The sequence below is a fragment of the Palaemon carinicauda genome, chromosome 1 (genome assembly GCF_036898095.1).
Source record: "Palaemon carinicauda isolate YSFRI2023 chromosome 1, ASM3689809v2, whole genome shotgun sequence".
NCBI lineage: Eukaryota > Metazoa > Arthropoda > Malacostraca > Decapoda > Palaemonidae > Palaemon > Palaemon carinicauda.
Genome location: NC_090725.1, coordinates 280,699,389 through 280,724,244, shown reverse-complemented (window position 1 = coordinate 280,724,244; position 24,856 = coordinate 280,699,389). Strand labels below are relative to the sequence as shown.

At 38.4% G+C, this 24,856-nt stretch overlaps 1 long non-coding RNA gene across 2 annotated transcripts; it reads right to left on the bottom strand.

The window, feature by feature from the left end:
• Positions 1 to 52: 52 nt before the first annotated feature.
• On the bottom strand, positions 53 to 23,247 carry LOC137657231 (uncharacterized). 2 transcript variants are annotated; one of them, XR_011047140.1, is made up of 4 exons: positions 22,949 to 23,247; positions 11,165 to 11,300; positions 2,514 to 3,398; positions 53 to 2,387 (listed from the first exon to the last, which is right to left on the bottom strand). It is a non-coding gene; the product is annotated as an uncharacterized lncRNA (long non-coding RNA). The 2 variants fall into 2 exon arrangements; XR_011047139.1 differs by having other exon boundaries at positions 53 to 3,398; positions 22,949 to 23,206.
• Between the last annotated feature and the right edge of the window lie 1,609 nt (positions 23,248 to 24,856).

Below are 24,856 nucleotides of genomic sequence, written 5' to 3'. Positions count from 1 at the left end.
TTACTTATGTATGTAGTTTACCATAAACAGTGGTATGTTACTTTATTTGGGGGGTCAAATTATCATTCAGGATCTTTATCTGGTATCTTGATAAATTTTTGTCTATACCATTCTCGCTCATGCAACAAACCTTATTACGTAACAGCTATTATTTACAACAAATATTTTAACCAAAGTACAGTTTTAAGTTATACAAGCATTTCAAATTTCAAGTTTCAATGATCAATATCTGTCTAATAAAATCGTTAAGTAACAAAACATAGTTTTTTATTATTTCTAAAAATATACTGGTTTTAACCATTTGATATCTGCTTTGCTACCATTTCCTTCATTTATAAGCTATTCATATAACTTTTTCATTTACAAGGACAATTTTACCTACAAAACCATTTTCAATGGGTTTAAAAGATACAATCTACATTTGCATCACAACCAAAAATTCTAACCAAATCTCTAAATGTCATTTTACTAATACCGACCTTTAAAAGAATCCTTAAATATGCTATGTTGAAAGTAATCTAGCAAATAGTCACCAAATTAAGAAATCCATATTTTTCATTATTTGAGCTTTCCTACATGTAATCATTCCCGGCCCCCTGATAAATTTTTCCCCTTGTTTAGACCAATTTAATTTTACATATCAAGAACTCGTGTGTCTGAAGGACTGTCTTTACAAAATATTAATTTCAACCCACTTACTAGGTATAACAATTCCGTTTAGCCTTCGAAGATTATTATTGAAGTTTTACATTAAAAACTCTTCCACCTTTAAAATATTCCCTAAATATAAATTTAAAATAACTTCAAAATAACTTCACCGACAGTTTCCTTTCCTAGGAGTATCATTGAAAACTATTTCTTCCCTGGAACTCTAATTTAATTACTATTCCTTACATATGGCATTTTGATGTAGGCTAAACTTCATTCAAAATGTCCCTGACTAAATTATGATCAACTATACAGTTATATACAGGAGCACAAAAGTTAAATGTATCTTTTGAATGCAGAATATGCAAAGCTTAAAACCAGTAGACATAAAACTAACAATATGCTACTGAAAACAAGCACTTGAGATAATATATGTGACCAGAATAAATATCAAAATTTATTTTGAAGAAAAAAAAAAAGCTAACATTTGAAAGTTTAAAAAAAATTAATTTTATAAAGAATTTGGGAAAATATTAACAATTAACTTATTTTAACGGCTATATTTATTTGTTGTGGATATAACCTCAACTTAGAGAGAGAGAGAGAGAGAGAGAGAGAGAGAGAGAGAGAGAGAGAGAGAGAGAGAGAGAGAGAGAGAGAGAGAGAGAGAGAGAGAGAGAGAGAAAATTATTAGCTTTCTGATGCTTGGCAGTATTATGTAATTCTTTAAATACGGCGATTCCATTGTTAAATATTCAAAAATTAATCATGATGCTTTCATTGACTTTGCTTGCTTCCCCTTGCACTGGATATGTGGATTAGTTACACAGTATGTAAACCTATTTTAAGAACATGCTTGTTTTTCCCCCTTTGACTAACTGAATTCTTTGAAAAATAATTCCAAAAGAGCTTCACATGAAATTTTCAATTAAGTTAAAATACCAGTCATTATTGAGAGGAGGAGGGATATATGGCGGTTATTTTGAAACATGAACATAAATCAATTATAACTTTTTGATCTCTGGTATACTCATAACGCACCAAGACTCATACTTGTATTGATTGCTAGAACATAAGAAGCTATTCTCACCAGACCCCGCCAGTGAACACACACCCCCCCCCCCCCCAACCACACACACACACACACACACACACACACACACACACACACACACACACACACGGCGAAGAAAAAGTGTCCGGACAACACTGGCGAAGTTTGGCTAATTAGATAGCCAAACTTTTATTGTCTAACAGCTACTATCTTAAGGAAATTGCTTATAACCCCCTTTTCAGAAAATATGGGCCTAGCTTCAAAGCTATATAAAAGGGAATTTAATAGTAGTTTCTGATAATCATAAGACAGTTTTGAAAGACATGAAAAGGTCTTCAGAGAGTTTTAAATATTAGTTATAGGTTATATTCACAAATTCAGATTGTTTAATGGATGAAATTTCTAAAAATAAAAAATATGTTAATTTCTCTTGTCACAAACTTAGATAACTTGTTTACAGTATTTTACACAATGTTAAAAACTATATACGATCTATGGGTATGTTAACAGGTCCAGAGGGAATTGACAGACTAAACAGCTGGTCAAAAACTGAAGATCTGAGCAAAGTTCTAGGAAGAAATGCTTTCTTATTTATTTTGCATATTTTAATTGGCTGTAAATGGTCAATTTCCTCAGTCAAAAATAATTGCAATAGTACATATGAAATCAATCCATTTAATATTACCTATAAAGTTCTAGGAAGAAATGCTTTCTTATTTATTTTGCATATTTTAATTGGCTGTAAATGGTAAATTTCCTCAGTCAAAAATAATTGCAATAGTACATATGAAATCAATCCATTAAATATTACCTATAATGATTCTGGACTAGTATTTTGAGTGGTTAGAAGATTCCATTATCATCCAGTATATTCAGATTCACCAACTAGTTTTCATGCAATTGAACGAATTATTGTGACTGTTTCATATCAAATACTAACAATGAAATTACACTCTGAATTTTGATAATAGTTGAACAATATTACAAATATTAATCTGACCCTAATATCTAAGTAAAATTCTGGAATTTTAATCTGTCCCTTATATTCAAGTAAAATTATGGGTATTTGGAGTTTACAAGAAATTTTGATTTGTATGTTTTTTACTGTGATGATGCATGAAGTTAAAAATTAAATAAAATTAGCTTTATATGCACCAAATCTAAAGATTAACTGCTAGGAAAATACTTGCTACTAAACTGACTAAAAGTTGATAGCTTTTAACGGTTAACTTTACGGCTTAATATGGACACTGATGAAATTTAAATAATCTAATATTCTTGCTATGAGAACTTCCATTCATTAATTAATGAACCTTGCTAGTTTTCTTATCTTCAGTTAGTGATTGCTGAAGAAAATTTTGGATGTAAATGAACTCTCCCAAAATCTCAATAAATCAGATCATTTCAAAATTTCAATATAAATGTATGAGTTATGTTTCTCAAAATTGTATTTCAAGACTCAAGAAAAGTTTGATAATGGAATGGACACTCCAGTTGAGACACTTCGGTGGTGGATTAAAATTCAGAATTGCATAATTAATCCATTATTTTATACCCCTAGGAAATATTCTGGATTTTTCTCTGATAGATAGCCGTTCATTGCCGGCTCATCTTCACATTAGGAACGTCCTATGATGCTTCATGTTGCGAGCAGGGACTATACATTATTTCTCTCTCCTCTTTGCACGATTCTGGTCTGAAAAATAAACAAAAGCCGTTAATTGTATAAACATGCCGCTCTTATTGAAATATTGTAATGTGGTAATCATTATCAAGTTTACACTATTAGCATAATTTGCATGATAAACTATAAATGTAAATTATTTGGATACATAAAACATGAAATGATGGAAATAATGACCAACTAGACCTTTCCATGACATTTATAAAAGCAACTAATACAATCCATGACATTTATAAGAGAAAATATTAAAAAAAAAAAATATATGTATCTAATCAAATGAACAGTATTGTCAAGTTAATCTTTAAAAGTAAACACTTCACTGAACTAAACTAATCTATTGGCGGACCTCTTAAGCTACTGACTAACACAAGCTCCCATAGTCCTTTAATTAGACCCCAGAACTCTCTTCAAATCCCAGAATTCTCTTCAAATGATAGACTACTCAAACCATGATTAACTGGATAGAATATTCATACCTCACACCTAAGAGGTTACTTGGATAAGCACAGACAATACTTTATTACATATTTAGAAATAAACGATGTTTAAATTATGAGGAAAAAATATGTTACAGTAATATATTCAGTAACAGTTATTGCTTTGTACATAAGACTAGTGTATAGTGCAAATGTGTACTTAAGGTTATCTATTTACTCACAAAAACTGAAAATAAAAACAGGTATCTTCCTAATCTTATCAAGTAGATGCATCATTTCCAATTAAAATGATAGACCAAATCTTCTTAATTATAATATTGAATGAATCTTCCACAAACTCCAGTTATCCTATTATGTTGATGAATTTATTCGAGTGGATTCTGTGGTTATTCTTCAATCAATACACTAGGTTACTCAATGATACTTAAAGTTGCCATCTTGGAAAAAGTTATATTGTACTCTGACTCGCTAACATAGTCGTGGTTGTTTTATTGACAAGCTTATTCAATGTTATGTTGTTAACTGACTACGTCTACTTTATCATTGGACTAACCTATCTCACAATATTAAACTGACAATTTGGTCTTAAATGAATAAAGTCTTTTAAGATAACGAAACAGATTAATGATATATTTCAAATTTCCAGTATTAACCATTCTACCTTGAATCAATCCAAAAATTTATCCATTTATATACATTAATTACATAATCCACCTTGATCCATCATTAAATAACCTATCCTGCCTTTGTCCCTCGACTAAACTCATTTCATAATCGAAATTCTAATCTCATTTCACATCAACTAACAAAATTATTGTTTATCATAACATATTTACATCAACAAATATTTATCAAGAGTTGGAATGACGTTCTCATAATTGCAAACTTCCTTTTAGTTATCCTCTGTATAAATCGAAGCCCTCGGTTATACAGTATACTACTGTATACCTAATGATTTAATGACAAACATTGGCTTAGGTCAAGCTTTCTGTGTTGTCCATGGAAGCCTGCACGAAAAAAACAAAAAAACAAAATCCATGATTTTATAGTGTTGAGGGCATGCAAGTTGGGACAAAAAAAAAAGGGGAGGGGGGAGGGAGGGAAAAAGTGTTTTCATGTGTGTGCTCAAAAATTAGGTTTCAGTAGAGAAGTTTAACTGAAGAGTTTGAAAAAAAAGGTTTGAGGATTTCAAACCTTTTGAGCTTAAATTCAACTTAATATTTTACTCAATACCATTAGTAGTTCTGAGCGGAAAGTTTTTCCTGCATGTAGATAAATAACCTCACAAAAAATGTCCATGGTGTCAAACACAAACTTAAATGCAGTAATAAGTTTCTACCATCAACCTTGTGCCAGATATCAAAAGAATTGTAAAGCAGATTTGCAACCAGAAATTATATATATATATATATATATATATATATATATATATATATATATATATATATATATATATATATATATATATATATATATATATATATATATATATACATATATATATATATATATATATATATATATATATATACATATATATATATATATGTATATATATATGTATATATATATATATATATATATATATATATATATATATATATACATACATTATATACATATATATATATATATATATATATATATATATATATATATATATATATACATTATATACATATATATATATATACATATATATATATATACATTATATACATATATATATATATATATATATATATATATATATATATACATTATATACATATATATATATATATATATATATATATATATATATATATATATATATATATATATATATATATATATAATTGGTTTTGTTTTACTCTAGATTTATTTTTCTTTATTAGTCATGCTGTATTTATGTTGCACATCTTACACCGCAAATCCTAGTATTGAAGGGTGAGGCTTTGGCATTTCAGGGCCCACTGATGCGGTCCTTGCTCTGAAGAGTATTCTCACCAATAGCTTAGATTAAACCATCTATCTTAAAACTCTTTGAAGTAATAAGAATGTCATCATAGGATAAGGACCAAGTCTTTTACTGTATTCTTTTAGACAATTGGCACAAAGTTTTAAATTTCTGTATCAATACGATGAATAATTTTACACAAGAGATTTTTTTTATATAAAACCATCAGTCACACAACGTATCTAATGAAGTATGTGATGTTTCCTGGTTATGCAACCAAACTAAGTAAATTATACAAATTTTCCAGTGCAGCTATATAAACAGCTATTGCAGTTAAGTTTTCTGAACTAAACCATAACCATTTTATGTAATAAACTACAGATTTATCTTTTGTTAAAAGTGTACATAACCGTTAATAGGGCGATTGTTCAATCTTGGGTTAAATGTAATTATACTCTAATCGAATAAAAAAAAGCATCTTAAACTACACTTAGCTACAAAAAAAAAAAATAAAAAATAAAAAAAAGGAGCATTTCATTGGGTGAATGAAAAGTATCACACAGATTAACCAAGTGCAACGTTAATTTAGAGAATAGCCAGTTCTATGTTTATCTAATTTAAATGTATGGAATATACATTCCTGATATAGTTTACCGAGTCATCAATGTGACCATAAGTCGGGAAAACTAAACCCACTCAAAGGAAAATTATACTGTAATTCATAGATTTATATCAATTTACTGGTATGTGAATTATTTCTCCATTCATAATTCACTTTCATTGACTAACAAACTCTTACTTGATTTAAATAGCATTCTGCCTAAATCTATTGATAACACAATGTTATCTTCCCATGAACAGGCAAACCACAGAGTTTTATTTTAATCAATTTCTTGAAATATAACTAAGTCCAGTGATTATAATCTTAGCTAAATTTGTTAACTAAATATGTAGCCAAATCAACGACTTATATTGAGTCAAACCGATGATAATCACTCAAATTAAGCCAATGAGTTAAATGTCAAGTCAAACCCATTGATTAGAATCTCAGTTAAAGTCCGTGACTAGTATTAATTCAAACCCCCAGACTTAAATCTCAAATTAATTTGACTAAAATCTCAAGTAAATTCGCCATCTCAAAAAAATCACAATTCAATCCACTAATTAAAAAAATTCAGTCAGTCCACTCACTAAAATCCCAAGTTTCTAATATACTACACACACAATCCCAAATTCTTTTATAGGAAACCTATGCTTAGGATTGAGGAAGTCTCTATAACCAACTGCCTGGTTTACTTTCCCAGAAAATGTCAAGGCACTTTAGTCCCATACAGGAGTGCAAAATACACACACTTTATCAATCTACTAACGCCCAATACATGAAGATGAGGCAGGTGTTATGATAGGTTACTACCAGGAACTGGTATATAGAAAGTAAGGGTCTATGTAAGGTAACCTAACAAGTTAAAATAGTTTATGAAAGGTAGAGGAAATCTTGTCGGATGTTAACGTTAAAGGAAGGAAACTTAGGCGATAAGAAGTCATTAAAAATTGATTACCATAGGTTTAAGAGTTCATGTCCAGATTTTATGACAAAGATTAATTGAGAGCCTGACAAAAGGTTGGGTGATAATGCAATTGAGAGCCCAACGGAAGTTAAAGTGATGACTTAGGCCATACCAATGTCATGTTCGATTATCTCATGATGCCAAAAAGAAACAATTCTATGACCTTTTCCCTTACTCCTTCTGGTGCTGTAGGAGAAAAAAAAGTGTCCTTTCGGAACCAGAACGCAGGTCCATCGTGGTCCCCAAAAGTCACTACTTGCTGACAAGAAGTAATAAACGACTTGGCATTGTGAATAGCTTGGTTCTAGGTCCTGATCATGACTTCCTGAACTTTAGGAATGATTTGTGACAGACTAAATCATGTCCGATTATCTCATGATGCCAAACCGAAACAGAATTCTACGATCTTTTCCCTTACTCCTTCTGCTGCTGTCGGAGGAAACAAAGTATCTTTCCAGAACCAGAACGCAGGTCCATACTGGTCCTCACTAGTTACTCATTGTTGGCAAGAAGTAATAAACGACTTGGCATTATGAATAGTTTGGTTCTGGGTCCTGATCACAGTCTCCTGAACTTTAAGAATGACTTGTGACTTAAGCAAAGTCATGTCCTATTATCTCATAATGGCAAAAATTTAATTAAATTCTACAATCTTTTCTCTTATTCCTTCAGCTGTTGAAGGATGAAACAGTATATTCCTAGAACTAGAAGGCAAGTCATCCTGGTCCCAACTAGGTGCTTCTTGTAGGTAAGTTAGGATAAATGACTTTATGTCGTCAATAGCTGGGTTTTAGGTCTTGATCACGACCTCCTGAACTTTAAGAATGACCTGAGACTTGGGCAATGCCAGAACCGATTATCTCATGATACCAAATAGAATTGGAATTCTACAATCTTTTCCCTTACTCCTACTTCTGTTAGAGGAAACAAAGAGTACTTCCAGAACCAGAACTATACAGCAAATCATCTTGGTCCCAATTAGTCACTTTTTGTATGCCAAAAAATTATGAACGATTTGACGTCACGAGCAGCTGGGTTCTAGGTCCTGATTACGACATCCTGAACTTCAAAAATGACTTGTAACTCGACAAAGCCACGTCTGATTATCTCATGATACCAAAAAGAAACAGAATTCTATTATCTTTTCCCTTATTCCTTCTGCCGCTGCTGCTGTAGGAGGAAACAAAGTGTCCTTCCAGAAGCAGAAAGCAAGTCATCCTGATCCCCACTAGTCACTTCCTGTAGGCAAGAAGTAATAAACGTCTTTACACCATGAATAGCTAGGTTCTAGATCCCGATCACAAACTCCTGAAGTTTGAGAATGACTTGTGACTTAGGCAAAGTCATGTCCAATGATCTTATAATGGCAAAAAGAAATGGAATACTACAATATTTTTTCTTATCCCTTCTGCTTCTGAAGGGTGAAACAGTGTATTCCTAGAACTAGAAGGCAAGTGATCCTAGTCCCCCACTAGTTGCTTCTCGTAGGCAAGTTATAATAAACGTCTTGACGTTGTAAATAGCTGGGTTCTAGGTCCTGATCACGACCTCCTGAACTTTAAGAATGACTTGTGACTTTGGCAGTCACATCTGATTATCTCATGATGCCAAAAAGAAACGGAATTTTAAGAACTTTTCCCTTATTCCTTCAGCTGCTGTAGGAGGAAGCAAAGTGTCCTTCCAGAAGCAGAAAGCCAGTCATCCTGGTCCCCACTAGTCACTTCCTGTGGGCCGAAATAATAAACGACTTGACATCCTGAATAGCTGGGTTCTAGGTCTTGATCACAACCTCCTGAACTTAAAAACTGCCTTGTGACTCGGGCAAAGCCAGAAAGAAACGCAATTCTACAATCTTTTCCTTTATTCCTTCTGCTGCTGTAGGAGGAAACAAATCATCCTTTTAGAACCAGAAGGCAAGTGATCTTCATCCCCATTAGTCACTTCTTGTAAGCAAGAAATGATAAACGACTTGACATCGTAAATACCCAGGTTATAGGCCCTGATCACAAACTCCTGAACGTTAAGTATGACTTGTGATTTAGGCAAAGTTTCATTGAGGGGTAGGCTAGTTAACGTCAGCTGTCCAAACTTTATCTGCCATTCATCTTGGGTTTGAGTGAGACTACTGAGAGGACTTAACTCTCTAAGGGCTTCTGCTGGGTAGTATCCTTTAAAGTGAAGATAGGATAACTTTCCTGACGAAGGAAGATATAAAAAAGGCTGATCCAGATCCCATTCTGCATTTGGCCACTTAGGAGATCTCAGTCATACCAGTCGTGCTGTCATTGATTTATTGTTGAGTGATTGGCGGAAATCAAGAAGTGAACAGAATCCATAGGGAAGCTGGAAGGTGACCTCAAATGTTGCTGGTGGGATGGGACTGGGGGCAGAAACAATGTTTCTTGTCCAACTAATGCAGAGCCTTTTGGTAAAAACTTGGAGTAGGAAGCCTTTGCACCACAAAATGAAGTAATCCAACACAGTTCCTGTAGGCTGATTGTGTTTGCTTTCACAGTACAATGCTCCCACCCAGGTAATCTTGCACACAGTTCTACTAAGCCGAATTCCCAAGAGTGCACCTGCTTGTGAAAGCTGTGGGAAATGAACCCCCTTCCATTGATGTCAGCTATGAATGGAAGGATGTTATTCCTCAACATTATCAAGTATTTTACCCAAATCAGTAACCATGCTACATGCATTACTGGCTGAAAAAGGTGCCTTTGTTCTATGGATCATCATCTGAGACAGATAGCAATAAAGACAAATTTTAAAAAGAAACATCTACCTGGTGTTATCCCCTCAAGTGCTCCATCCTATCATATAGGATGGTGGCTTCCATTGATGGAAGAATACTGAAACCCAAAGGTAGACCTTCTTCAAAATTTGTCGTCGTCGCCATCGTAAAGCCATGTAGCGAAAAAGGGACAGCAAACAGTAATGTTGTCCAACAGGAACAAAAAAGAACCAGCAGGTTGCACTGACAACTGTCCCTCAGCTATAGTTGGTGGAAATAACTATATAACTATAGTCTTCCTTAAAAGACCATGACAACGATGTCAAAAAATTTTCTAAAAGAAAAAGAAAATAATTCAACCAGCGACATGAGGACTCCGGAAATATGTCTGCATTATTTTTTGACTGAAAATAGTGTGTGAGGTCGGTGGCCTGTTGGGTGGGCGGCCCATCACCACCACAAGGCTGTAATTACCACAACCTAAAATTTTAACAGCCATATCCAGTTTCACTAAAAGAAGTCTCCTATTAATAGATGATAAAATGTAACTTCTACATCCACATGACTTAGCAGTTCCTGATGGGCAATCAACATTACCAGAGCATGATGGAAATATCAGAAGTGAAAACATCAGAGGCAAAGAACTTTTCTTTTTTTGTGTTCGTGTTCATAATTTAGACAAATAACAGCAGCACTGGATTCTAGAAGTAACAAGATTTCCATTTAACGTCAGGCTGTTATACAGTACATCATAAATCTGCCTGAGTGACCTGAAACATGCAGTAATAATAATGCTCAGAAATACATGATAAACACAAGATAATCAGTTGGTGAACTAAATGGTCCGCGTATGTGACGTTACAGTATCATAATTACCTATATTTGATATAAAGTCCACCAATTAGCTTTTGCTATGTTGTGGCTCACTTCACTAGTAAATAAACAATCTCATTGCTCCTTTATTCTAGCAAACGGTACATGGATATAATTTATATAATTTATGTCACCGTTCCTCTGATCTGGAAAACAGTACATGAATGTGCTGCTCACACCATTCACAATAAAATATCATAAGTAAGCAATAATACAGTAATCCCTACCTTAAGATTGTTAGGTCAAAGGGTGCTGGTACTATTTACTCTGTAGATGGCGGGAGCACTGGGACTACCCTCTCGGATGAGCGAGGGTACAATTTGGCAACTTGAACCAGGAAATGATGCAACTGTTCAGCCCATCCTGTGTTGGTGAAATAAATACATATCAGTATGATATTTCATTAAAAAACAACAACACCCAAGCATTAATACACATTTTAATGAATTTTACCTGGTGGATAAAGGAAACCAGATAAAGTTTAATATATGGTACATTGATTTCTAGTGAAACACTAATTTGCAATAAAAATAGGTGGATGCTGCCTACTTGTTCATTTTTCTATTTATGATTAATCATGGCTGGGACATAACCTACACATCCGATCAATTAATATAGGAACACTATTTAGGAGTCCAAGTCCATTTTTTACCAAGGGGAGCCTCATGGTGAATTATTGCACATGGGCTGTTTTCAATCAATTTAGAGAGCTTGGAGTGCATTTGCAATATCGTATCCATCAGCTGCTTTACATAACGAATTAAGTGTTTCCAAATATTTAGATGCACAAGTTCACAGATAGTTTTTTCCTAACCATTCCTTCAGTTGCAGCATGGCTACCATCACAAGAGGATATCTCTAAATCCATTTTGAATTTCAGCATAATTTCATCTATGTTCTTAATTCATAAAGTTGAAAAAGCTCGGTTCTCTATACAGCTATTTTTGCTCTTCTGAAATTCAAAAATATCCCAGAAATAATGACACACGTGATTAGCGTTTGTAGTACATCCATGTAGCCTACCTCTTGCTAGGAGAGAGAAGCGATGTGAATCATAGATGGTTATGATACTAATTTCCAGCCACTTGTATGAACCATATATTTTTCCCACAGATTATCTTGCATTTATTATGAAGTTCTGACCATTATTATTGCAGAAAATCACACTTTTATAGGTTTTACCTACCCAAAATCCTAATTTCACACTGTGATTGCCTATAATAGTTTACATAAGGGGGGGGGAGAGTCTTGAAAAACTCATGAACATATGATTTACCCCAATATTCATGGTCAGAAATAAATAAAACACAAGATGACAAGAAAGTTAACACATGGTTTGTGTATTTAGTTAAATATTAAAGTATTGAATATTTACCAAGATGAATATTCATAAAAATTAAGAACGTGAATGTTGACATGTCGCAAGAAGCCTCTTAATATTTTGGGTATGTGCACCTGGGTCTAAATCCAGATATTGTTGTGAATGATTAACAATGGTATACAGACCCCTCAGTGATAAGATTTTTAGCCTTTCCACAAGTAACTGTGGATTACACTCCCACCAATGATACTACAAAAACTTGTTGCGCTCTTGCTCTATGTCACCAAACACTCACACAACAGACAATGGTCTACCTTTGTTGCATTTGGACCTTCCAAACTTGGATTCATCAGGTCCACCAATCTCCTAAACTTTGATCTACTTTGACGTAAATGTCAGGTCCACCAAAAGCTGATAAGTTATGGCAATAATTTTCCATTGCATGAAAATAATAAGACTCCAGTCAATCGAAGTATGTAATGTCTAGTCAAGGTTATGGGTAGCTTAATAGGGCCGTGCAGAAAGAACCTTCGAGGGAAAAGATTCACATACAAGAGTATTTGCCATGCCAAAACGTGAGCCTTTTCCAACAAAGTGCATTTAAACATGTTTAGGGAAAAGCACCACACACACACACAACACTTTCTCTTCTTTGCAACTGATCTATTACAAGCCCATCGGTTCACTTGCAGTCTAAAGACACATAGCGGTCAGCAAGTAGGGCATTGTACAGATAAAGCGATGTTTAAGAAAAAAAGTCGTATGCCAGGTAATTTTTCCTAAAAGAAGGGAAGTAACCTCCCACTCTCTTACAGAACACCCAGAGCAAGGCGGTAGGCAATGGGAGGTGGGGATGGGTGTTGAAAAAGTACATCCGGGAACTTATGCATAAGTATTTGCAAGCTCTTAATTGGTTAAAAAAATAAACAGCTAATGCATATAAAATTGCAAAACCAGAAAATTCCCCAAAGAGATGGAAACCAACGGATGAGCAATAACTCGCAATTAGTCTCCCAAAGGCAAACAATGAACTTGAACTTCAAAATAGGGTACAAATTTCAATCGATCGATATATTACGTCCCAGCTCCATTACCATGAATAGAAAATGTTACATTTGGTAGACTCCCACCCACCCCTCTTGTTGAAATTGATATTTTTCTCGTGGAAAAAAAAAGCGAAAACAAAACACTTTATGCATTATCTGCAAAATGCAGGAAGAAAATGACAAATTCGGAGATAATTTGTATTTTTCCTAACCATACAAACCTTAGCTATTTACATAGTGGTATTACTTTCGGCGTAGCTGAAATGACAAGCCATCAGATTTTTAACGAGGGTTAACTACCCTCTCGCTAGCTAGCGAGGGGGTAGGAGAGGGGTAGCTAGCTACCCCTCCCCCCCGCACACACCGGTGAACTGCTTCACTTCGCTTAGAGGTAGGACTTGCCTTTGGGGACAGGGCTGGCGGGCAAATACGTATAAATATCTAAGGTTTGTATGGTTAGGAAAAATACAAATTATCTCCGAATTTGTCATTTGTTCCGTAACCGAAATACAAACCACGCTATTTACATAGGGTGACTTACCCCTTAGGAAGGGAGGAAATTCCCCAGCCTACTGGCTTTGGCTTTACCCGGGCACTCAGAATCCGAGTGAGCAGCACTTCGAGAAAAAGAGTCCCTGCACCTCGCAAATTCCTTGCTCCGCAAGGAACGTGCTGCCTACATAAGCTTTTGTGTGGAGGGAAGAAGTGTGACTTGTCCTAGGAAGTCGACCTGAAGTCCTTTAGCTGGAATTCTAGGCTAGGACATTCCCAATACCACCTCATCAGGGTATGGGGGATGCGACAGTATTAACTTAATACTAGGAACACAAGGAAGCATGGTTTACCTGCAGAGGTTTGAGGTCAGCTATGCAGAGAACCCAGGATGCTGCTTTCCCCAAGAGAGGGGAGGATGAAGATAGTAGTAAGGGCCAGACATCATGCAGTCTAAAACCGGGTAACAATGCCCTCAACCTTCTGCTACCTGTCCATAAAGGAGCCTGAGGTTAGACCAGCTGTTGTGTAGCCACCACAGGGCCGATAGAAAACGTATCAAGGCTCCTGTGGGTCACGTCCTGCAGGTAGTGGGCTGTGAAGGTCGTTTGACGCTTCCAGACTGCAGCTTGTAGCACCTGCGTCACAGAGTAGTTCCTCTTGAAGGCCAGGGACGTTGCGATGCCTCTAACATCGTGTGCTCTAAGGGGACGTGATGGAGGAGGGTCTGGATTCAGGGCGTGATGGATGACCCTTTGAATCCAGGCTGGAAAGGCATTCTTGATGACCCTCCTCTCCGTCCTCCCTGTGCTCCCAAACAAGTCTTGCACGTGAGGACAAACTGCAGCTGTTCTTTAAGATAACCCCTCCGACTCCTTACTGGACATAGTAGAAGGTCTGGTTTATCTGTTACAGAACGGAGACTCAAAATCCTGAAGGAATCGAACCAAAGGTCCGGGACTCCAAGATTGTGAGTCTAGTAACCAACTCAGGGACGAACCTGAATGTTACCTCCACCTATCTTCTTGAATGGGCGACGTCGTACGAGAGACCATGAAGTTTGCTGACATGCTTGGCCGAGGCCAGAGCGAGCAGGAGCACCGTCTTCCAAGACAGGTGACGATCAGAAGCCTGGAGTAATGGTTCGCAAGGAGATCTCTTAAGAGCCCGAACCATGTTCCATGGAGGAGGTCTCACTTCCGACTGGGGGCAGGTAAGTTCGTAGTTTCATATGAGCGAAGAAAGATCCAGCGAGGAGGAAATGTCTATTCCTTTCAGCCTGAAGGCCAGGCTTAAGTCTGAGCGATAGGCTTCCACCGACCAGAGCGAAAAGGCGCATTTCCTCCCGCCGATATACAACAACTCCGCTATGCTGGAATAGTGGCATCGAGGGGAGAGATACCTCTCCCACGACACCAACCACAAAAGACTCTTCACTTCCCCTGGTAGACCCCTGCGGATGACTTCCGCAGGTGTCGAGACATCCGCTCCGCAACTTGTTGCGGAATGCCCCTCTCTGTGAGGAGATGCTGGATGGTCTCCAGGCGTGAAGCCGAAGCAATGCTATGGCTTGTGGTAGATGTTGCTGTGTGCTTGTTTGAGTAGCTCGTGCCGTGGGGGAAGCCCTCTCAGGAGTTCCATCAGGAGATGCAGAAGGTCCGGGAACCACTCTGCATGATTCCGCAGCGGAGCTATCAGAGTCATTGACAGGTTGACCGATAGTCTGGTCTTGTTGAGCCCCCTTCTCAACAGACAGAACGGTGGGAAGACGTAGACGTCGATGTTGTCCCACCGTTGTAGGAAGGCATCTTGCCAGAGTGCCTTGGGGTCTGGGACTGGAGAGTAGTACAGCGGCAGCTTGAAATTCAAGGCTGTCGCAAACAGGTCCACAAGGTCAGGACTTGTTGGCTACCAGGGGGGCCGAAGACCACTCGGTACTCTCTATCTGTGAGGCTCTGCTCAGACTGTCGGAGAGCACATTCCTTTGCCAGGAATGAAGCGAGCCGATAGGGTATTGAGTGGACTTCGGTTCATCTCAGTATCTCTACTGCAAGATGAGGAAGCTGTTATGAAAAGGTACCTCCCTGCTTGCTGAAAAAAAGCCACTACCGTGGAGTTGTCGTTCACGGAGTGACTCGCCAGGGTCTGTTGTAAGTCTTGAAGGGCCAGAATACAGCCTTCATTCCTAGCAGATTGATGAAGAGGTACCTTTCTGGTTCTGACCATAAGCCGGATTCAGAACGTGCCCCCCCCCCCTTCTTTTGACGAGTCCGAGAACAGCATAAAATGCGGGGGAAGGACGAGAAGATCCATTCTCTTGCAAAGGTTTCCGTAGGTCAACTACCACTGCAGGTCCATTCGTTCCGCAGGTCCCCAAGGGACCAGAATGTCCGGGGAATCGTTGTCTTGATTCCACCGGGACTTGGGCCGCCAATGCAGGGATCTCATCCTGAGGCGGCCGTTTGGAACTAGCCTGGTCAAGGAGGAAAGGTGACCTAGGAGGCGTAACCAAGATTGGGCTGGAAGGTCTCCTCGTCTGAGGAAAGGTTCTGCCACTCTCCTCAGCCTTGCTATCCTGTCATCTGATGGGAAGGCTTGGAGATTGGAGTCTAATATCATGCCTAGATATCCCAGTTGTTGAGATGGAAGCAGAGAAGCCTTCTCGAGAATTACCATGATCCTTAGATCTTGGCAAAGTCCCAGAAGCTTGTCTCAGTGTCGAAGAAGGGTCAATTCCGAGACTGCCTGGGTTAGCCAGTCATCCAGAAAGCGAAGGAGATGGATGCCACTCCTGTGTGGCCATGAAGATATCAGGGTGAACATTCTGGTGAACACCTGCAGTGCTGTGGAGAGATTGAAACAGCACCTTGAACTGGTATATCTTGTTGTCTAGGCTGAATTTCAAGTACTTCCTGGAAGACGGATGGATTGGGATCTGGAAATACCCGTCCTTCAGATCCAGTGTACACATGAAGTCTTGTGGTCTCACTACAAGCCTGATTGACACTGCTGTTCCACACTGAACGAAGTTTGTTCGACAAACTTGTTCAGGGCTGAGAGGTCGATGACAGGTCTCCAGCCTTCGGACGCTTTCCTACAAGAAAGAGTCTATTGAAGAAGCCGGGGTGGGGGAGCCGTCGATGACCTTTTGGAGAGCATCCTTTTAGAGCATGGTCTCGACTTCTGCCCGAAGGGCTAGCCCCTTTGCCGATCCCATGGCATAGGAGCTCAGCGACACTGGATTCGCTGTCAGTGGAGGTAGAGATGTTAAGAACGGGACGCGATATCCTTGGCTGATCACGGAGATCGTACAGGAATCGCCCCCGAGTTGCTGCCACCTGAACGCGCAACCGTAGGCATCCCCCCAAAGGGGACCATGCAGGGGAGTTGCCAATCCTAGCGTTTGCGGCCTCGGCCGCTCCCTCTAGGCTTGTTGCCTCCCCAGGACGACTTCCCGCCCTTCTTGTCTCTGACAGTAGGGGGCTGCTGTTTAGACACCTTGTCTTAGCTGCCAGGGCCGGTTCCGATCTCCTAGGCTGACGAGGCTGCTGTTGTTGAGGCGCTGGAGGCTTGTAGGGTCTGGATGTAAGCGCCTTTGGAGGAGTGAATCGTGATTCGACTTTCTCCACCTCTCAGCTGTCCGTTCCCCGTCCTTGGGCTCAAAACAAGGTCTTTCCAAGGATGGAAGTGTGTCTGAGCTTGCCGACATCCATGGTTGGGACTTCCGCGAGGAACCTCTCTGTCACTGCATCTCAATGCCTCAACATCGAGTTTGCCCACAAGTTCGAAACTTGGTGAGCCGGGAAACGATGGTGCTCGTGCCCAAGAGGAGGAAAGATTCCATGACCTTCTTGGAGCTCTTCTTGGACAAATTCTTGGATCGCAACAGGATGCCCAGAGATCCAAGCCAGATGCCCAGCCACGAAGTGGCCTGCATGGCACACCTTGCGGTTTTCTCCTGGCTTAAGATCTCCGAAGTCGAGAATGTCACCTGCCGGACGGAGAATTTCTCGAGAAAAATTCCCTGGTAAGCCCCTTCCACAGAATGGTGAAGAGGAAGGGCTAAACCAGGTTCCCCCATGATCTCAAAGTACCTCCTCTGCTGACGGCTGACAGACGCAGTGTCAGCGACTCCCGCTGGAGGGAAGGGGATCGGACGATCCTGAGGAGTAGAGATGATGGGGCCTGTCTGAAAAGAAGAAGAATGTTGCCCAGACCACTCTGAAGCTTCTTCCTGCTCCTGCACGTGCACTGCTTTGCGTCTACAGGTGAGAGATCGTGCCGACATGATCTGGAAGTACGCGCTCCAGAAGATTAGCCAGGTTGCCAGTGTTGCGAAATCCGACGGGAATCGCGGACGAAATCACGCGATGGAGGAACGGAGATAGAAGACAAGAAGGTCTGCCAGGTGTCGGAGATCGCGAACGATCTGCCGAAAGGTCTAGCGAAGCAGCTGTAACGGTCTGTTCTCGTCGAGGAGGATCCTCTGCGGCTAAAGATGAAGACGACCACGAACAGGAGCACCATCATCAGTCCTCCAAAGAGGAGTCTCTGTTAGTGAACTCCCCCGAGGGGGAGGGACACTCGAAGGAGAGACCGTTGGACTCAGCTGCCCCCTCGAAGGATGTTCAGAGGGGTGAACTGAGCTTTCAGCAACAACAGCAGGGGTGTCCTCCGAAGAGGAGTCTCTATGAGTGTCCTCCTCGCGAACGAGAGAGGAGAACACTTCATAGAAGAGACCAAAAGAACTGATGAAGGCGCCCCTTAGGGCCGTTGGATCAGCAAGCTGACCATAAGAGAAACCCTCCGAAGAGGAGCTCCTGCAGCTGCCCAGCCCCTTGAGCGTAGCTGCAAGTGCGACCGCTCAGCACCAAGAGCATGATCGCACGAATTCCATGGTCCGGCCTTGCAACCGCTCAGCCCCTTGAGCATGGTTACAAAAGTGGTCGCTCAGCACCAAGAGCATAACTGCCCGAGGACCAGGAAAAAACCAACCAGGAATTATCAAGGTAAGAGAAGTTGCCCCCCCCCCCCCCCTGAAGGGGAAAAAACTCATACCTGGGAAGGGAACCTCCCTCGGAAGGGAAGTTACCCACCCATGGAGGCAAACCTGCTGAGCGTTCTAAATGAACTAAGGAGCTGACAGTTGTCACGGGAGAACTTCTAGGAGAAGGGAACACCCCCATGACGAAGTCGTAGAGGAGGCGGCAACAGCAGACTCCCCAGGCCCAAACAGGACAGCTCTGCTTCGTTGGCACATTTAGACAAACGAAAAAACTAGATGGTTAACTGTGAAAATAAAATGATTAGTTAACATTTATTCCCCCGGGGGAACTCCGAAGAGGAACCCCGAGGGAAAAGAACATAAGAATATACGCACCAGGAATGCACCCTCCTCCCCCACTGACACTCACAGGAAGGGGGGGAAGACGGAGAACTGTAATTATGATTATGTAATTCATCTAAGAATGTTCACTAATAGTAAGAACGAATGAACCCCGAAGGGAAGCGTTCTACACAGAAGCTGAAAAGTTAACAAATACAATTAGATTTGATTAAAAATAATTGAGACAAAATAAACGGAGTAGTAACTCAACCCGCAACGGGAAGGAAGCTACCATAATACGTAGTAGTAATAAAAGGGTGAACGACCTCAAGAGAGAGAGAGAGAGAGACCGTAGTCAAACTAAACTCTTATGTTCCCTACGCTGAAAGACCAAGTTCCCCGTAGGGAAGGAGGAACAGATTAATAAATAAAGTCCAGCGATGACGATTCCCCACGGCGCCCGCCGAAGGGAAGACCGAAGGCCCAAGAGAGAGATCGCGACCCATGAAATGTCACCGTGGGGGCATGGAACCACACGGAGATGTTGTCGTACAATTGAGTGGACTTCCTACACACACAGCACAAACACTGAAAAGGAAAACTTACTGTATTTCTATACTCAAATATATACAAACATAAGAATGTTTACATATATATTAAGTATAAGAAAAGTAAGTAATTAAGTAAAGACAAAACATTAATGGCTGCCATGCGAGGACGGGACAGAGACGTCTGCCCACTGTCCGAGCCAAAAGCGAAGTGAAGCAGTTCACCAGTGTGCGTGGGGGGAGGGGTTGCTAGCTACCCCTCCCCTACCCCCTCGCTAGCTAGCGAGAGGGTAGTTAACCCTTGTTAAAAATCTAATGGCTCGTCATTTCATCTACGCCGAAAGTAATACTCCTATGTAAATAGCGTGGTTTGTATTTCGGTTACGGAACAAAAACAAATTACAAGAGGGAGGGAATCTCACTAAGTTAATTTTTGTTGTTCACAGTGTCACAGAGTAGCCATTGTTACTTTCGGATGTTTGTTCGCAGCCTACTTAACTCCTCCCAGAGCACAATGTAACAATTTTCGACTAAATGCACAGTAGCTCCACCCACTGGTCTCAGTACCCCAATGGAAATACAGCATTTCTCTACATGCATTACTCTTGGCTATTTGATTTTGGGAAGCTATTCAGTTTACTTATGCACGAGAATTTAAAGTGCTTTTCTCTATTATTAGGATCTTTACTTTGAATTGACCAATCAGAATCCAAATATATTTTAATCACTCCTTCCAATTGTTTTTACTTGATTTCCAAATAATAAACCCTTGGTTCAGTCATGGGTACCACTGGAAAAGATGTAAAATTACCCTACATGAAGCCATTAGACTATTTTCATCTGATAACATAAAATGTTTGAAATTTCTATATAATTCGGGAGTGTTTCCATCAGAATAAAGTTCTAAGTGTTCCAAACTATACAATATACATACAGATCAACATTACTGGCAGTGTCATGGTAAAGTTAGAAAGACCAAACTAGAAGCACGTGGAGTGAATTTTCAGAATTAATACAGTTTCGACCAAATTTAGGTATTTTATTTTGTTTCTTTATTTTTGAGATGATTCATATGAAAAAAGTTACTTAAATATTCCACAAATTAAGGGTTATGGAAATATTTGCCAATGAATATTGTTCCTAATTGTTATAACTAAAATGTATTTATGCTGCCATGTTAGTTTTCCTCCAGATAGTATTTTGTTTTTTGTCAATGCTTTGTGGGTAAAAATGCTTGATCGTCCTTTATTTCTAGTTACGAATTATGGTTATGGTAAAAATGCCGTAACATGATTGGTTGCTTGGTTTCAAAATTATCCAATTAACTGCGATTTTGTAATGCATAGTGCTTCTAAAAGTGTGCGCGTCAGTTGAGTGCCATAGGTTCCATTGTTCAGACGTGCAGTAGTTGTTGCTTCTCATATTTTGTGGTTATTGGACAGTTTCATGGACATCACAATGGAACTCCAGTAGTAGTGAATAGGCTTCAGTATGAACATCCAGTGTTAAGAAAAAAAAGTGTTGTGTCCTAAGGTAAGTGTCATGAGGGTATTATTACGTCAGAATACTAGACCATGGGGCTAACACGCATAGCGAAACATGGTTCGCTTGCTAGAACATAGGAGCAATGAGATAATGTTTAATCGTGACAAAGCGAGCATACCGCAAAGCGAAAACCAATAAATCTTTAGCCCAATTGAGTAACAAGGTATTTGTAACCTAATTTAGACAGCTATGAATAACTCGACTCCATAGAAAATCGCATTGAAAACAACCTCTTTTATTCGTCCGGAAGTCTGGCAAACTAAAGCTCAAGTGTTTTGACCATGTTTCATTACTATTACACAATTTTGACAACAGGAACTTTTATTTTTATTACGATGACTGGTGCGTTAAAGTTGGTCAGCATCTCTTTTTTTTTACCTGTTTTCTATATTCTCCCACCCAAACTCACTGATTTCCTACTGTGAAAACCAATTATTGTAGTTATTAAGGGGGACCCTATATTTAAATCTGATTATTTTTAGCAGAAATAGGTCAAATTCGTTAAAAACTGCTATTTAAAATAGCAAAAATACATTTCTATATTGGATGTCTGAATTTAGCTTTAACTGTAATTTTTCTGAATTTTCTCAGAGCGATTACAAGGGTAGTTTAGCATAAGTGCTATTTTGAACACAAACTGTCGGATTACTCTGACTCCGACTATTAAGGCAAGATATTACAGACAAGCCTTAACCTAAGCCAAGGATATGGTTATTTAATGTGGGCATCGTATCCCACCCCTGGATATGCTAGGATACGGCTTCTAGGTTAGGTTAGGTGGGGAAGGTTAGGTGAGGTGGGGATGGACAGGTTAGGTGGGGAAGTTTAAGTTATTGTTATTATTATTATCATTATTACTACTGCCACCACTAGCTAATATACAATCCTAATTGGAAAAGGAGAATGCTATAAGCACAATTGCTCCAACAGGGAAAAATAGATAAGGTTAGATGGGGAAATTTATTTCAGGTGGCGTTCTTGTATTTCCATTCCTTTTAAAATCAGTCCATGATGACGACCGAGAAGTCTGTGTTTGAAAGGAAATGGAACGTGAGAGAGAACTGCAGCATGTAGACTAGTCCGTAGCCGTCGTTTCACATTCTCTTTTATGTGAGAAAAAATTCAGTTAATTTTCTTGTTTTGTTTGTTACTACTGTCATTATGTCCCGTAATTCGTTAGTTTTCACTTCATCCCACCTAAAATCCCGATTCCCACATGGGGTTGGCCATTAGGCTACTGTCGGATGTTATGTTGGCTGGTAATAATCGGAAAACGATACTTTTGAGGAAGATAAAACTAGAACAAAATAACATAAGAACACATATGGAAAAATTATTTCTCATGAAAAAAGGGCTGGCTGGGAGACTACCGAAATTTTACCTTCCACTGTGTATTGGAATGCGGAAAACAGCCACTTAAGTAAAGTAACACAGTAACTAAGAATCTATGTAATTGACATGATTAAAAAAAGTCGACACCACACAATATAAAGAGGCCTACAATAAATACAGTATGAATACTTTGAAGTCGTATTTCAATCAAATGTTTTTTCACAGCTCCGTTTTTTTTTTTTAACTATCCACCAGTGTTGTCACACCATATCTTTAAAATTATAACATTAGAAAAAATTAATTTCAGGACTAAAATTCCAATTAAGTGGATAGTAATAATAACGAGACAGAAATTCTTTCTTCTGAAAACTTAGTAATGAAATTTTCACCTGGTAACCTACCTTTCTTCAAAGACATTCAATGGCGTGGACACTAGAAAGAGTTAACTGGAAATGAGGATCAGCGGTTTGGCCGATTCCCAAACTGTTCCAGTAACGCATTCAGAATTTTGTAGTCTAGCGTTTTATGTAGTCTCGTTTGTTAAAAGCCATCTTCCTATATAATGCTCAGTTTATTCAATGTAACAGATATTAAAGATTCAAATAAAGGCAGTTTACATCTTATTTCCCTAGTGTTTTTTAAAGACTTTGATATATGCTTTGCGAAGGAGACTACAGCTGGGGGAGGCGTAGATCTTATAGTCTAACGTTTTATGTAGTCTTTTTTGTTAAAAGCTATCTTCCAGTAAAACGCTAAGTTTATTTAATCTAACAAAACTCAAAGATTTAAATAAAAATGGTGCACATCTTATTTTCCTAAGTTTTTAAAGACTTTGTTATATGCTTTGCGAGGGAGTGTGTATGGGGGGGGGGGGGGGGGGGGGAGAGTAGTACTTGAGTATCATGTCTTGTCCACCAGGGGGACGGGAGGTACTTTAATTTTTATAAGTTATAGCAACATATCCCCTATATATTGTTTTAAAACTATAGCTGAAGGTTTGAATGAGAAAAACGTAAAATGTCTACCCGGTAATTCGATGATACTAAGTGAATGTAATCTAGACTTACGCACAAATCTGTAGAATCAATTCCTTTTGAATATTCCCGTTTTTTATTAATGGGAGACAATTTTTCCTCTATTCTTTAGGGATTCGTCAATTTATTTATTCACTGTACAAAACATTAGTAAAACAAACCATTTATCATAGAAATCACGAAGATCTTATACGAGAATAAAACTGAAAAATTAAACAGGGAATTTTTTTTATAAAATGAATAAATTTTGAAAATAAACTAAAATTGGAACAAAAACTTGACCAATTTTTTTGGTACATATCCAGAGTGAAAACACAATTTATACTGGTGCTATATACGTTGAAATTCTCATCAAATTCTTGTTATCTCTTGAGCCTCCATGGAATTTTTTTTTCGTCATCAAAATAATTCATCAAATAATTTTGAAAATTTCTAAATATCTAAATTCTAAACATATGTTTTGTTTTTTAAATAAAATTTCTATCGGGGTGCCTTTTATATTGACTTGCATTCCTATTTTTCAATGTAGCTCTGCTGGAAGCCGTGAATCAAGGGCCGAAACTGTACTCGGCAAAATAAATGTAAAATAACAACATAGAAGAGATTTTCCTTTCCACCATACGAAGATTAAGAGTTGCTGGGAGATGACAGAAGCCATATGTTCATCCATATGTATTGATAATTAAATACAACAAAGACCGTACCTAAGAAAACACACACACACACACACACATATATATATATATATATATATATATATATACATATATATATATATATATATATATATATATATATATATATATATATATATATATATATATATATATATATATATATATATATATATCCCATTCTGAGCGGGGATACCATAACATGGTGAAAGGATTTGCTTACTGCCATTATCAGCAAAGCTGTACTAATCAGGCCCACCCATACTGGGTTGGTTTGCTATGAGGGACCAAACGAAAATTTCTCACCATCACCAATCTGTACTGGCCAGATTGGTGTGTGTGTGTGTGTGTGTGTGTGTGTGAAGATCACGAAAGCTGAAACGTGATGAGCATAAAATATGTATTATAGCCACGAAATGGTAAATGAAAACACTTGATTGAAGTTAGTACTTTCATCCTATTAGTGTCATTGGAGGCCGTCGCTGTTTTCAGCAGTAAAGGTTGTATGGTCGAGAGTCGAATCGGCTAAATATGGCATTACAGTATACAGTTCATACATTTTGGAAGCTTATGGAAAAGTACAATAATGTACTGCATCCTA